This window comes from Haliotis rufescens, unplaced genomic scaffold (genome assembly GCF_023055435.1).
Source record: "Haliotis rufescens isolate VD_foot unplaced genomic scaffold, xgHalRufe1.0.p SCAF_6, whole genome shotgun sequence".
NCBI lineage: Eukaryota > Metazoa > Mollusca > Gastropoda > Lepetellida > Haliotidae > Haliotis > Haliotis rufescens.
In genome coordinates, this window is record NW_025964334.1 from 29,362,331 (window position 1) to 29,378,560 (window position 16,230).

A 16,230-nucleotide genomic window follows, 5' to 3' on the forward strand; every position below is an offset into this window, starting at 1 on the left:
GATCTCCCTCCTGATCCATCTGCGTCCGCATCCAGAATGAAGATTGCCTGACACTGATCTCCCTCCTGATCCATCTGCGTCCGCATCCAGAATGAAGATTGCCTGCCGATCCATCTGACCCATGAAGATCTGGGTTAGAATGGGTCTTCAGCAACCCATGCTTGCCGTCGAAGGTGACTATGCTTGTCGTAAAAGGCGACTAACGGGATCGGGTGGTCAGGCTCGCTGACTTGGTTGATGCATGTCATTGATCTGAATTGCGTGGATTGATGCTCATGATATTAATCACTGGATTGTCTGGTCCAGACTTGATTATTTACAGACCGCCGTCATATAGCTGGAATATTGCTGAGTGCAGCGTTAAACAACAAACCAACCAACCGGATCCACCTATTTGGATGAGTCCAACAATTACTACCGGGTACCCACCCCCTATTACCCGACCCTACCCGGGTACCCACTATAGGTCTCAAGAGATAGGTACAAAATGTCTGATTGGGAATTTTTTTACCATAGCCCTGGCAAAACATATTTAGATACATTTATCAAACAATCTGGTCATGCATACACTGAATTTGACTTAAGTTATTATATCTATATTCGATCATATGAAAAGTCAGAAGGAATGGTGCATAGTCAGAAAGAAATGCGAACATTAGTGACTTGTAGTATAACCATAGAGTTCTAGATATTTTTGTCATTAAACAATATATCACATGACTAACCACGGGTCCGGGTAGTCCTGTTGGTAGCCAGGTCCTACTCAGTACCCACCCGACCCAGGTACCCGAGTTACCTGTCCCAGCCCTACCTTGCACAACAATTGTATCCTCCACATCATCATGTGGTGCTTTTGGAAGTCGAACAGTTTTCACCTTACGCTATCTCCTTGACATCTGCGTCACTTTGTCCAGGGTTTGCCCATGTTTGGTCCTCTGGCCCTGGTTCAACAACTGTGAATGGCTCACCAATGCAAATAAACAGTTGTGTATACTCGTTCCTGCCCTCGTCCTACTTTTGCGTATTTATAGAATGAATCTCTAAACTTACCTCTTGTCTTTTGATTATTCAGGTTTCCAAGACCGATCGCGAGTTCCCAATAGGAGGGTGGATTCGCTCATCATAAGACACTTTGGTCTTCAAGATCAAAGTTGCCATAAGGTGCAGCTGTTACAAATTGTGTCTCAAAGCTGTATCTGCCTTGAGTATTTGTGTTGTCGGATATTGTTGATTGTTCCTATTCTTGTTCGGGCACGGGTGGCCTAGTCGTCTAAGGCGCCGCGATTCGCTGCGCAGAGTTGCATCCCTTGGGCACGCCAGAAACCTATGATTGTGGGTTCGAATCCCGGTTCGCCCCAATTATGTTTCTAGGTTTGTCAGCACCATACCCGTGCTCGTGGGTTTCACCGAAGTGGTAAACGTCTTAGACCTGCATCACTTGGGGCTTTCCTCCCACATTAAGCTGACATGCTGTGATATAACTGGAATAATGTTAAAAGCGGCGTTAAACCCAACTCACTCACTCACTCACTCCTATTCTTGTTTTGGCATGCTTTAATCACTCAGGTGTGTTTAATAGCCTTGACAAAGCGTTTAGAGAGATGCTGAGCAGAGGCATACTGTTTGTCCATGGGAGATAGTGTTGTGCTCTGTCTTGTAGAATTGATTGACTGGAGCTCCTTTCGGGATTGATTGTAAGTTGTATCGCTTGGTACTTTACATCTATGCGGTCGTTCATTTAACAATGTCATACGTTAAAACATGTTTTGCATGTTAGACCTGATCTAAAGCTGATCTACTCGAGTAGCATATCGGGATCATATCACCAGTTGATAGTTGGATAGTTTTTTAGAAGCTGGAAGCTCTGTTCAAGCAAGTTTCAACATAGGATCGAAGTGAAAGAAGAAATGCATAGTGTGAAATAGCATAAGTATATAACGCTGAAAGAAATAAGAGTTTTGTTTCTCAGGCACTGCTGTATCATCATAAAGTCTGCCGCACGTTTCGTTTTTATTTCTATTTTCCCCTAAAAAAATCCTAATACTTTAAAATTTGGCGATCAAATACAGCACGCAGTTACTTCCCTTTACATGCGCACAGCTTTACTGTGCACCTTGTGTTATGGTCATGGCGGCAATAGGAGTTTGTATGCTTGTTTATGTAGGGAGGCCCTTTCCCAGGTTGATGGTACACAATAGTCTGTCTTACAGACCCTGATACATTTATATCAACTACAGCCCATGCAAGTCTATAATGTTTGGCAAGTCTAGATTACTGCAGTATCAGGAATGAAGAGAATCACTGGGCTCCCTTTTTATTAGATTTTTATTAAGATAACTGAACAACTGTTTTTTTTCTGTACGATATGTTCATTTCAGAGACTATATGTTAGTCTAGGTACACAACTGTTTATTTGGTTACATACTAGTTTGAACAAGCAAACTAAACAACAAAACACTGCCCACCCGCACCATATTTTCAAAAGTCATTGCCTGATAAACAATTCTTTTATTTTTTTAAACCTAAATATACAATTTATTGGAAAATATCCAAATCCTAACAATGTCATCTCTGACATTTACTCACACAGTCCTCAAAATTATACAATACTGTTAACATCCCTGATTGTCCATTGTATTGATACATCCGACCCATAAAGATCCGGGGTAGAATAGGTCTTCAGCAATCCATGCTTGCCCTAAAAGACGACTATGCTTGTTGTAAGAGGCGACTAACAGGATTGGGTGGTCAGGCTTGCTGACTTGGTTGATGCATGTCATTGTATCCCAATTGCGTGGATCGATGCTCATGATGTCAGTCACTGTATTGTCTGGTCCAGACTTGATTATTTACAGACCGCCATCATATAGCTGGAATATTGCTGAGTGTGGCATTATACAACAAAATGATAACAGTTTCAGAGTTTAAAACTTTTATCGACTGGTGTTGATAAATCTGATAACAAAAGACATGAGGGTGGGGTTTAGGGCTGGGACGGGTTATTCGGGTACCCGGGTCAGGTGGGTACTGAGTAGGACCAGGGTACCCACGGAACTACCCGGACCCGTGGTTAGTCACGTGATATATTGTTTAATGACAAAAGTTATCTAGAACTCTATGGTTACACTACAAGTCACTAATGTTCACATTTCTTTCTGACTGTGCACCCATTTCTTCTGACTTTTCAAATGGTTGAATATAGATACAACTTAATTCAACTTCAGTGTATGAATGACTAGAGTGTTTTATACATGTATCTAAATATGTTTTGACAGGGCTATGCTAAAAATGTTCCCAATCGGACATTTTGAGACATCTCCTGAGACCTACAGTGGGTACCCAGGTAGGGCCGGGTAATAGGGGCGTGGGTACCCGGGTAGTAAATTTGGACTTGTCCCAGCCCTAGTGAGGTTCTCTATGTATCGATTGTTTCTTCTGTTATGGGTATACTGTATATATTCTATTTCAGGTACAAAAGACCACATAGTCTGCTTTCACTGCTGAATGTAGGATATCTTCCAACAATGGCATCCAAAGTGAGTTAATAATTGTTTTCAAGTAACCTCCTTTACCAATCCATCTCAACTCAATATCATAGCATAGTGTCATGGATGGTACAGTTGTCTGAGGTGCCACTGTTCACTGTGCAGAGTTGCATCCCTTAGGCGTGCCAGGAACCTGTGAGTGTGGGTTGAATCCCAGATTCTCCTGAATTATATTTATAGGGTTGTCAGCACCATACCCATGGTGGTTTCACTCCTGGGTAAATGTCAGAAACCTGCATCACTCGCTTTCCGACAAACTGTGATATATAACTTAAATACTGTTCAAAGCAGCATTAATCCAAACTCATTCAATCACTTGTAAGGCTTGGGGGAAACTATTTGATGTTTGTCATGTCTTCTTTTTAACGTCAATGTCTCTGAGGCCTTTAACTTCTCGATGACGATCCCGGTATGTAAGTAAATAAAATGTCATGTCGACGTTGTGTCGACCATATTGTGACTGGAGCATGTGATATATTAAATGCTAGGGAGATTCTGTTAATGACAGGAGGTTAAATAACCAGGAATATTTCACAGATTTTCTTTTTAGTCAGATATACTACGTGGTAAAGCGTCCGCCTGGAGAGTTGAAGGTCAGGGGTTCGATCCTTGTCCGCGTCATACCAAATAACATTACAAAATGGTATAGTGGCTTTTATAGGATCAGGAGTGTGTGGGTGGATGGTTGAGTGGTTAAGAAGGTGGTTGATTGATTGTTGAGTGAGTGAATGAGTGAGTTAGTGAGTGAGTGAGTGAGTGAGTGAGTGAGTTCTTCACCCGTCCTTCGTAAAATTAACCCCCTCATGGACAGTGGGATGGGCTATTATTTGCCACTCTGGAGGTATCATTATTTATCATACAAAAGCCATGCACATAACAAATTCTGTATGAAGAATTAACAGCGTTAGTGAACATATATTCTTACATAAGGAACCAACTAGTCTCACTTCATTCACCTTCAGCAGTGAATAAAACGCTGTATCTGTAATAATAAAACTGTCACTACAGTGCCCTTACCTGTACAGATTGGTGAACCTCAGTAAGTGTCAATTACAATCAGCGGGCGACTGTGCTTGTCGTAAGAGCCGACTACAGGGATTGGGTGGTCAGGCTCTCTGACTTGGTAGATGCATGTCATCGTACCCAATTGAGTAGATCGATGCTCATGATGTCAATCACTGGATTGTCTGGTCCAGCCTCGATTATTTACAGACTGCTGTCATATAGCTGGAATATTGCTGAGTGCAGCATTAAACAACAAACAAAACAAAAACAAAATACGATCAGCGGAGAATCAACACTGACATCAACCAGTAGCATATCATAACAGCTTATTGTATGTTGCTAAAATCAATCATTGGGTCAGTGTGACCGCCAAAATTATTTTCGAATTACCACCTGTCATGTATTTCAATCAATGTCAAATGATCTGGCTTTGTAATCTATTGTCATGTTCTTTTAAACCCTATGTTTTTACTCTTTCAATTGAAGTTCTATTAGTGTGACAGGTGTCTCTAAGATTGTCAAAGCTATTCTGCTGCTGATATATGAATACCAAGCCGGAAGTTGAATTGAACTTGAGTCCAAAATATGTCCACAATCCCTAGCACATATTGAACTGGAATGGTATATAAAGTAAATATTACTCAGTACGGGTGATTATTGGTCTGGAAATCACTATTGCGATAACTATTGATATTGAAAGAAACTATTGCGATAACTGTTGATATTGCAAGCAACTATTGAGTGTATCATTTTAGATGGATTTTAGAGTTGAATTAAACCTTGGAACTGAAGTTTCCTTTGAATGTGATAACCATAACAACAAATAAAAAGTAAAGTTTGAGATATGACTGATTTGTTTTTTCTTTACCCTAAAAATTTAAGAAAAAGAATCTTCCACATTACCATGTGTAAATTACTACCACTCATGATCAAAAGAAAAACAAATTTGAACAGCATTGCATGTACAATCGAAACTATCGATATTCCTTACTGAAATCGATACTATTGATCGGAAACTGATTTAACAATCGATTTACTGACTTTAAGTGCTTACAAATAGCAATATATCACTTTTTCGATTTATCGTGACACCCCTATTACTCAGTATGGTCAGTCACTGGCACTTCGTAGTCATGGAAACAGGGGAGTTGTGAAAAATGACTTTGCGTTTCCGCCCTTTGTCAATCAATTTCAAAGGGAAACATCATACATGAATGAATATATGTGTACATTATAGGTTAGATGATACAAATAATAAGACAACTTGTAATATTGTTTTTACACATTATGCTGGAACACAGAAAAATTATTGCAATATTATGCGTTTGAAAAGTGTATTGAAGTATACTGATAATACCATGCAGTCTTATTATTTAGAGTTCTTTAAAAAAATTCAGTGTATTCAATATTGAATTTTTTGCATACAACATTGTTAATGATACACTCATTAGTGAAAGAATACAAAATGGTGGATTGAGGGAGAGAGTAAGTTGAGTTTTATGTTGCTTTTAGCAATATTCCGGCAATATCACGGCATACTGATTCCAAGCTGACCAGTCCTTGTTTTAGCCCCTTAATGCCGAGCGCCAGATAGGGTAACAATAAGTACCATCTGTTAATGTCTTTTGGTATGACGTGGTCAAGAATCACCACCCTTCCTCTTTCTGAACAGACACTCTATCCACAATATTGCAGAGGCAGTCGGTCTAATGAAAGAGAAAGTGCTGCAGGTCACAGATATTTACAGGTGCTTTCAAACCAACAATCATAATCGGTAAATCTTGAATTCAAATCCACTTTGACAGGATCCTGGTACATCAAAAGGATGTAACTCTGCACAGCAAATTGTGGCGCCTCATGTGAGTGAGCCTCCACACAAGGAAGATCCCTCTATGCATTAAGTTTCAACAGGGTCAAACTACAAACTTCAGATATACCTGGACCTTAAAAGGCGTATTATGGTATGAGCTTTCTGTTTGATAACAATTCAAATTTAATTTTTTCAAAGACTGCTAACTCTGTCTTCAAAGTATTTTCACTGGGGCAACAATCAATGCATGAAAGCGCACACCTAGTCTAAAGATTTCATTTGGATCTGCTGGTGTTAGCAAGTGACTTCAACAGATAAATTCCTTTGCATCAATTACACATATTTACCTGAAAAGCTGAAATATTAAATTAATGCTTTTCAAGACATCAAATACAAAAGTTTGACTGGTAATTTTCCATAGCATTGTTTCTCACAGCTGTGAGACAGACAGGATGTCACTCCAGGGCTGGCCTTCACATCAACCGATGAATATGTTTCTATGACAACCAAACAGTTTACAGAATATACAGAAAAATCAACTAAAGGTGATTAATATTTAATTAACATGCTATATATACTGATACATTGTCAAATACAAAGGAATATTATAAAAAGGTGACTGATTGAAAGTTATATATGTAGAAAATAATTGATTGATAACTCAAAAGGGTGCATGGGAATCACACACATTGAGACGCCCAACGCTAACACCGTATTCATGCGTGCGTGATTCCCGTGCACTCTTTCGAGTTGAGTTGATTGGTTCAACTGTGTCATATGGCCCTGTGATGCAGGGGTAGCATTATGCAGATGGTTGTTTCAATGAATGTTCGACCAACCGTGACGAATAGGTCTGGTTGTTGATGAAATATAGTTATAGCTAAATAGACAGATTTTTTATTCATGCACCGATTGTCTTTAAATGTAATATCCAGTTATGTATGACTGTTTAATAATCTCATACCAACTTTGACTGGAGTAGGTCCGATAGTTTTTCAGATATTGTAGTAAACGTCGGTACCTTTAATTACCTTCCAGACTATAGTTGTACTAGTCTGGCCAAATGCCGAGTTTATAGTGCTCCACATTTGCTAACTAAATGAGATATGATGCAGCAGTTTAACATGAATAACTCATTCATACACAGAATACTGACTCCGAGTCCGACCAATCCTTGTTTGAGCCCCTTAATGCTGACTGCCAGGAAGGGGAACAACAAGTGGGTAAAAATCTCAAAACCGACAAATTTTCTGATTATCAACTTGCAAAAATAAAAGTGTCCCTAATATAATTTTTCTCTTGATATTAGAGAGTATGATACTTGAGAAGTACTTTCTAGTTCAATGCAGTGCATTGATGTGTTTAATTAATTAGAAAATAATTAATGAATTAGCCTAATCCGCTAGGACATTCAACTCCGTTACGGATCACAAAATGGAAAGTAAGTTTAATAGCGCTAGGTTGCTTTGAAATATAAAATCATATTCAGCAATTAACTTTAAGTGTGAATACAATTCAGTGTTAATACAAATTGAAACTGGCTAAATAAAATGTATGATTGGACATTTGTAAGTGCTCGCTCCATATTTCAAAAGTTTGCCAAGACAACAAAGTCATTTACATGAAAGACGGTATCCAAAATATAGTATTTTTCATCTTTTGTCACAACATATATTATCATTAATCCTAATCTAAAGTTAAAACTCATAAAAGCAACAAAGTTTTTCGTCAGTTGTCAAAAGAAATCATCTATTAAAAAATTCCTGACATAACAGAGTTGAGTTTGTTGTAACGGAGTACATGCACTGTATTGTGTTACTTGTTAGAACTTTGGTACTCATGGTTTATAAGCCAGTTACTGCAGTAATGGCATACAAAAGTGGGTCTACAAAATTACTAATGTTCAACCCTTTGTATAGACGTTGAAATAAATAAACACAAAGCTGCTTAAAATGCCATTTTAGATCACTATAATATAGTTACAAAACTCACAATTGTAATGATTAAATTTCAGATCAATCATAACATCAACACTGTCCGAAAATACGTTGTTTATACATGCATAATGAAATTGCTTTCTGCAGCCAAAACACAATAGCCAGGCACTCCCATCAATGTGACAAACAACAGTTCTGTCTTCAATAATTAGTACACTGTCTGAAAGAGCGTTATCAATAGTATCAAATCCACATTTAGCATAGGTCCTAACATTTTGTTCATCAGAAACATCAGAGCAGTCTGAGTGACTATTTTGAAAAAAAAGTTCTTATTTAACTGACTGTGGGAAAATTATTTGTCAGGTATAGGGTTAAAATAAAATAAAATATTCTTGAAGAAAAACAAAGCTATGTACTGACAATAACTATCGAAATTGTGCAGATGCACAAATGTTTCCTCTCCGTTAGGCTGTACAGCATTAGTTGAGTGTAACGGAGTTGAGAAACCTTACTTATATAAATGGCTCATATCCCACCATGCTTTGCTTTTTATGGAAATTAAAATACTCATTGCTAACATTGTCTTACTAACCAATTTCTCTTGGAAAAGTGAAGGAAATTAGAATGAGATATAGATCTGTAGACAGTGTAACAGAGTTGAGGCTTAGAAAACATACTTTAATTAACAGACATATCTTGATGTCATTGGCTTGAACATTTTACATAAATGTGGTATCGATCTATCACCTGCAGATGATCTTCATACACATGTTGCCAAAAGAGGAAGCGTATGAGAGTTATCTCCTATAGCGCAGTTATTTTTTTAGTATTGGTACGTTGTAACGGAGTTTAGTGCCTTTTGAGTGACATCTTCTTTTACCTAATTTATTTTTTTTTCAATTAGGTTTTAGATAATTATGGGATACATGTAGTTAATGTTCATTTGAGAGTCTGAAAAACAATATTTGTTACATTTTTATAATATTTAGATATAGATTAGGTCTTATTTTTTATTCTGGTCCAGCTGAGGGACAGCCACGTTTTAAGTAAATCCAGAAAATATTTCCTTATAAACAAACAAATATTAACTTGAAAGTACAATTATTTAGTATTTTACATTTGAAGAAAGGTAATCTACTTGTGAATAGCCTTGAAAAGGAAATCAAATATTTTAAAATACATTTCTGCAAACAAACTACTGATGTTCAGGTCAAGTGGGAAATTGTTATGGTTTTGAGATTTTCATCCATTTATCTTGCTGTATCTACACTCATTCACTCAACCACTCACTCACTCAACCACTCACACGGACCCTTGAAGATCCGGGGTAGAATAGGTCTTCAGCAACCCATGCTTGCAGTAAAAGGTGACTATGCTTGTTTAAAAGGCGACTAACTGGATCGGGTGGTCAGGCTCGCTGACTTGGTTGATACATGTCATCTGTCACAATTGCGTGGATGGATGCTCATGATATTAATCACTGGATTGTCTGGTCAAGACTAGATTATTTACAGACCGCCGTCATATAGCTGGAATATTGCTGAGTGCGGCGTTAAACAACAAACAAACAAATATCAGCCACTCACTTAACCACTCAACCACCCACTCATCCACTCACTCAATCAACCACCCACTTAACCACTCAACCATCCACACAACCACTCACTCAATCAACCACCCACTCAACCACTCAATCAATCAACCACCCACTCAACCACTCACTCACTCAATCAACCACCCACTTAACCACTCAACCATCAACTCAACCATCCACTCAACCATCCACACAACCACTCACTCAATCAACCACCCACTCAACCACTCACTCACCCACTCAACCACTCACTCAACCATCCCCCCACACACTCACTTCTGGTGCTATACATTTATCTTGCTGTACTGTCTCTTGTCTTTGAAACAAGGAAATAATAGCAGAGGGCCAGAAACATTCCACACTGTTCCTGAACTCCTGATTATGTTAGCAAGATGGTGGCCTGCAGACACCATTCCAGGTTCCAGTTGAGTTTGGCTATTTATTGTCAGCTGCTTACTGTGTTGTGTGCCATTCTAATTGGAACTGTTTTTGCTCATTAAACAGAATCTCAAATGACAACACTTCTAGGAAAATCAGACATTTTATACATTTGAACAAAAGCAATTAAAGAAGCAAGATTCAATTTATTTGCTTGATGATTTCATTTGCTTCCTATTCATAAGTGAATGAAATCATGTTTTGGAACAGAAAGACACGCAATAGAAGTATTTATTCTTGGAAGTGTTATCAGGGTCACTCAGTGAGATGGCTTTAGAGTCGTGCTCATCCATAGCTCCAGTCCCATGTGCGAAACAAGTTAAACTATTTCTTTTGTACATGGATTATTAAGAAAACATTCCAAGTTTAATGGTGATAACAATCAGTAATCAGTTTCATCAATTCTACTGATGTCGCTTTGATCCGTGTCTCTCAAGCCTATAATGACACAGTCAAAGACAATGAGGCCTTTGGAGTACAAATTAACATGTTCCTAATTACGATAATTGGTGTGAATTTTCATATCCTCGTAGTGGAGATTGGCATGTAAGTACCCATGTCAGGTTCACTAACAAGCTTGTTCTCATTTCAATCCCATTCACAGAGGCCCATCGTTTCTCGACATACGCAAAGATTTGTATAAAAACTAAGGGGATAACAAGGAAACTTCTCGTGCATTAACTGGCTACTAAATAGCCATTTTTGCCTGCAATTCCGCCACTCGGGTGATTTACTTGACGAGAGCAGCGCACCATATGTTGAGCTAACTAGAAGCATGAGAAAATTGGCTGTAATTAAAGAGGAAGCTATACATGGACGCCTTGTTAGCCGCACTATTGGGAAATTGATAGAAAGCCTTTTATTTAGACAGGGGTCTAATTAGTGTGAAAAGTTTCGAGGAATTTCTGCAAAGCTTCTGGCCAAAGTGCCAAATTAGCCATGGTTGTCAGCCGATCTGTAAAATTTTTAAGATTAGAATCAGAGGTTTGAGAGGTAAACTGGGAGAGGCGAGAGATATTTCGGATGAAATGTTGACTTCAAAAGATTCTTATTCCCCTTGGCAAGGATAGGCTGAACGGCAATTATGACGTGACTTTTTGGCCAAGCTAGGAAATAATTGGTGCTTATACTATTATATTCAGTGAAGACATCATTAAGAATAGGCAGTTTAGGAGCTAGTTGGCTCTATGCGTCTTTAACAAGTGGCTTGTCATGTTGAGAAGACTTGTGTGGCACTTGCCATTGATTCTGGTGACGATGGACATAATGGGGGAAGTCTTGTGGTTAGAAATATGTCACTTCTGTCATTGTTAACATAATAAATGTTAGAACTTGTTGAAACCAATGACTCCAGCAGAAAGAATATATTTGGAGGTTTCAAGGTATCACAATATCTCCATCACCTCTGCAAGGTATGTTTTGTAACTGAACTTAGGAAACTTGAGGAAGTTACTTTCAAGTGAGTGTTATGTGTTAAGATGGAGATGACTTGTAATTTGAAAGCTTCAATCAATGAACAGGCAGATTGCTATATGTATAACAGATCATAAAAAGTTTGGTATTTCGAACTCTCGCTCTATCCCTCTCTCTCCCCCCGCCTTACCCCTCCCCTTCTCCCCTTGCTTTCCTCCATCCTTCCACTCACCCTACTCCTCTTCCCTGCTCCTTCTTCTTTATCTCTTCTCTTCTCCTTCCTCTTTATGTCTTCTCTTCCTCTCTCCCTCTGTCCTTCCACTCACCCTACTCCTCTTCTCTTCTCCTTCTTTATCTCTTCTCTTCTCCTTCCTCTTTATGTCTTCTCTTCCTCTCTCCCTCTGTCCTTCCACTCACCCTACTCCTCTTCTCTTCTCCTTCTTCTTTATCTCTTCTCTTCTACTTCCTCTTTATGTCTTCTCTTCCCTCTCCCTCCCTCCATCCTTCCACTCACCCTACTCCTCTTCCCTTCTTCTTTATCTCTTCTCTTCCCTTTCTCTCTCTCCCTCCATCCTTCCACTCACCCTACTCCTCTTCCCTTCTTCTTTATCTCTTCTCTTGCCTTTCTCTCTCTCCCTCCATCCTTCCACTCACCCTACTCCTCTTCTCTTCTCCTTCTTCTTTATCTCTTCTCTTCTACTTCCTCTTTATGTCTTCTCTTCCCTCTCCCTCCCTCCATCCTTCCACTCACCCTACTCCTCTTCCCTTCTTCTTTATCTCTTCTCTTCCCATTCTCTCTCTCCCTCCATCCTTCCACTCACCCTACTCCTCTTCCCTTCTCCTTTATCTCTTCTCCTTTCCTCTCTCCTTCCATCTTTCCACTCACCCTACTCCCCTTCCCTTCTCCTTCCTCTTAATGTCTTCTCTTCCTCTCTCCCTCCCTCCGTCCTTCCACTCACCCTACTCCCCTTCCCTTCTCCTTCCTCTTAATGTCTTCTCTTCCTCTCTCCCTCCCTCCGTCCTTCCACTCACCCTACTACCCTTCCCTTCTCCTTCCTCTTAATGTCTTCTCTTCCTCTCTCCCTCCCTCTGTCCTTCCACTCACCCTACTCCCCTTCCCTTCTCCTTCCTCTTAATGTCTTCTCTTCCTCTCTCCCTCCCCTCATCCTTCCACTCACCCTACTCCTCTTCCCTTCTCCTTCCTCTTTATCTCTTCTCTTCCTCTCTCCCTGCCTCTGTCCTTCCACTCACCCTACTCCCCTTCCCTTCTCCTTCCTCTTTATCTCTTCTCTTCCTCTCTCCCTCCCTCCATCCTTCCACTCACCCTACTCCTCTTCCCTTCTTCTTTATCTCTTCTCTTCCCTTTCCCTCTCTCCTTCCATCCTTCCACTCACCCTACTCCTCTTCCCTTCTCCTTCCTCTTTATCTCTTCTCTTCCTCTCTCCCTCCCTCTGTCCTTCCACTCACCCTACTCCTCTTCCCTTCTCCTTCCTCTTTATCTCTTCTCTTCCTTTCTCCCTCCCTCCTTCCTTCCACTCACCCTCCCACCACTCTTCTCCCCTGCTCTCTCTCTCCACCCTTCACCCTTTTACTCCCACATCAAGCTGACACATTGTTATATGACTGGATTGTTATTATGAGTAGTATTAAGCAATACTCAAGAGGGGTGTGGGGTAGCCTAGTGGTTAAAGCTCTTCACCCTGAAGACCCGGGTTCGATTCCCCACATGGGTACAGTATGTCAAGCCCCTTCTGGTGTTCCCCGCTGTGATATTGCTGGAATATTGGTGAAGGCGGCATAAAACCATACTCACTCACACTACAGGAGGGGCCACGGGTGGCCCAGTCGTCTAAGGCGCAGCGATTCGCTGTGCAGAGTTGCGTCCCTTGGGCACGCCAGAAACCTATGATCGTGGGTTCGAATCCTGGTTCGCCCCGATTATGTTTCTAGGTTTTACGAGCATCATACCGGTGCTCGTGGGTTTCACAAAAGTGGTAAACGTCTGAGACCTGCATCACTTCGGGCTTTCCTCCCACATTAAGCTGACACGCCGCGATATAACTGGAATACTGTTAAACCCAACTCACTCACTCACTCACACTACAGGATAATTGTAGGTTAATGAAAGAAACAATGGGAAGAGTGGACTTTTGGAATGACTGGAGCTACTGGAGGGTTGTAAGTTGAAGTTGAAGTAGATTGTTGAGGGGGTTATCTCCTCTCTGTGGTGGCTCAATGTGGTTAGGGGGACAGTAATTGGCAAGGGGAGCCCTCCAACACTGACCTACAATGGTCATAGACTGCCTTGAGACTTCATTAGCTGATTAAGGCCATTAATGGTATGTTTAATCAACTGTGGAGTCGGACAATCTAATTATGTCCAGTGGTCTGCTTTCACCAAGGACATCACCATGACTTGTAATTGTTGACATGTCAACATATTGTCCGCAACCCACCAACTTTGTTGCAGGTAAATGATTGAACGTTTCTTGTTTGAGTTATTTTTCCATTTATGATGTAGTATTCTACACTGAAAATATGTCAGTTTGTAGGTAAGACTTTGGTTTTAATAAAATATGAATTTATTGTAAAATAATTTATACAACAGATAATAAGATAGCTATTCGCGATACCGCGTCGACACTTGGTACAAGAATATTTATTGTATGTTCCTCCAGATTGGATTTTGCTCGTCACGCAGAGGAACCGGGTTCGATTCCCCACAAGGGTACAAAGCGTGAAGCCTATTTCTCATGTCCCCACATTGCTGGAATATTGCTAAAAGTGGCATAAAACCCATCTTCCCAAGGCAAGGGAGTTAAGTGACTGTAAAAGTCCAGTTTCCACCCTTGCTGATCGAACTAGGCTGGAATTTCCAGGCTCAATCGTAGCACCACAAGTGGCAATTACAAGTTTTGTCCCTTCTATGACCCTTCTATTCACATCTATACACATCCTTTGCAAATCCTGCATTTGACCAAAATCTGCACGTTGAAATCCATGTTGTTTACGAATCCGATGTTGATTCGTTACCTGATTTTGATTTGACTATGCATGGACTCATTAGTCCAGCTAAAATATAATTCCAGCCTAGTTAGGCAAGGGTGGAAACTGGACTTTTAGAGTAAGTTAACTCCCTTGCCTAGGGAAGATGCTTAAAACCATACTCTCTCCTCTAGATGGTCATAGGTACTAGGTCATATGATATTTTATTACCTACGAGAGCAAACATATGTCATATGTGCCCTAGGGTCATATCACGGCACGAGACAACAGTGTACTGTTTCCGTCATCCAGGGTGCTTTGTTGACGTCATTCGAATCTTATTGTGACGTGAGGTTGGAATGACGTCACACGAGAAACAACATCATAGCTGAAGATTGTTGACGTCATTCGAAAAATTGTGGTTCCATTGCTGTTGCGACTTGCTGTCCTTATAGGTAAACACTAAAGTTGGTCTCTGTATGTAGACATCTTCTTCAGTAATAAATAGAACATTATATTCATGTTCATGTCATACTATGTTTACGACACTCGTGCCTAAATTCTGGTATTATATAGACACTTGTGTTGTAAACATAGTATGAAATGAACACTCATGTAATATCCTCTATATAATACAAAGAAGTAGAGGATGCATCTGAAATGGTAGCCAAATACCTATTGCCATGTAACAGCTACAAAACATGTCATTAGATATCTGATTTTGGTTTCTGTATTTCAATATTTGTTTTGTCATAAAATTAAAAAATGATACAGATTATAGAAATGGCTATTTTATATGTAAAAAAAATAGTCTATAGTTAGGGGCAATTTTCCTTGTCAAATAATCTGTGTGCTATTACAATAAGTAATACTCACTCACTCACTCACTCACTCACTCACTCACTCACTCACTCACTCACTCACCCACTCACCCACTCACTCACCCACCCACCCACTCACTCACTCACTCACTCACATCTCACTAGCTCATCTTTGAGTAACTAAATTAAACAATATTACTTCTTTAAAATTCTAAAAGTTAAATACTGCTTACAAAATGTGATCTTTTTTAAAAGTTTTATTTCAATGTTACGTTTCTTTCTTTGTATTTCCAAAATCCAGAACAAATCTGAAACACAGCATGACCAGTTACATGCAGACACTAACAACACATAACGTTTCTTGTCTTGACCCTGTCACGACTCGGGATGTATTCTCATAACACAATTAAGACATTACTGAAAATGCACAAATAATAACCACTAATATTAACCTTCCATATCAACCTTCTATATCAGTTTTACATCCCAAGAAACGGCAAGTTTGATAAATCACACAACTACTTTCATTGATGATAATTAATGACATAAATCTCCTCCAAAGCAAGCAGTGTTGAACATCGTGGGCCAATATTAATGTTGTTGCTTCACCAAAGCATTCCAATCCGTGCTGCCATTTTTCACCAAGGTAATGGTCCCTTACGCATGTAAATAGCCTCAGTTT

General features: G+C 39.7%; 1 protein-coding gene across 1 annotated transcript in view; it reads left to right on the forward strand.

Moving 5' to 3' along the window:
• Positions 1-3,479: 3,479 nt before the first annotated feature.
• Positions 3,480-16,230, forward strand: part of LOC124141045 (LIM domain only protein 3-like) — a 177,802-nt gene continuing 165,051 nt past the window's right edge. Inside the window, exon 1 of the mRNA XM_046508919.2 lies at positions 3,480-3,536. The gene's annotated coding sequence lies outside the window, so the exon portion shown is untranslated. The remainder of the gene's footprint in view (positions 3,537-16,230) is intronic.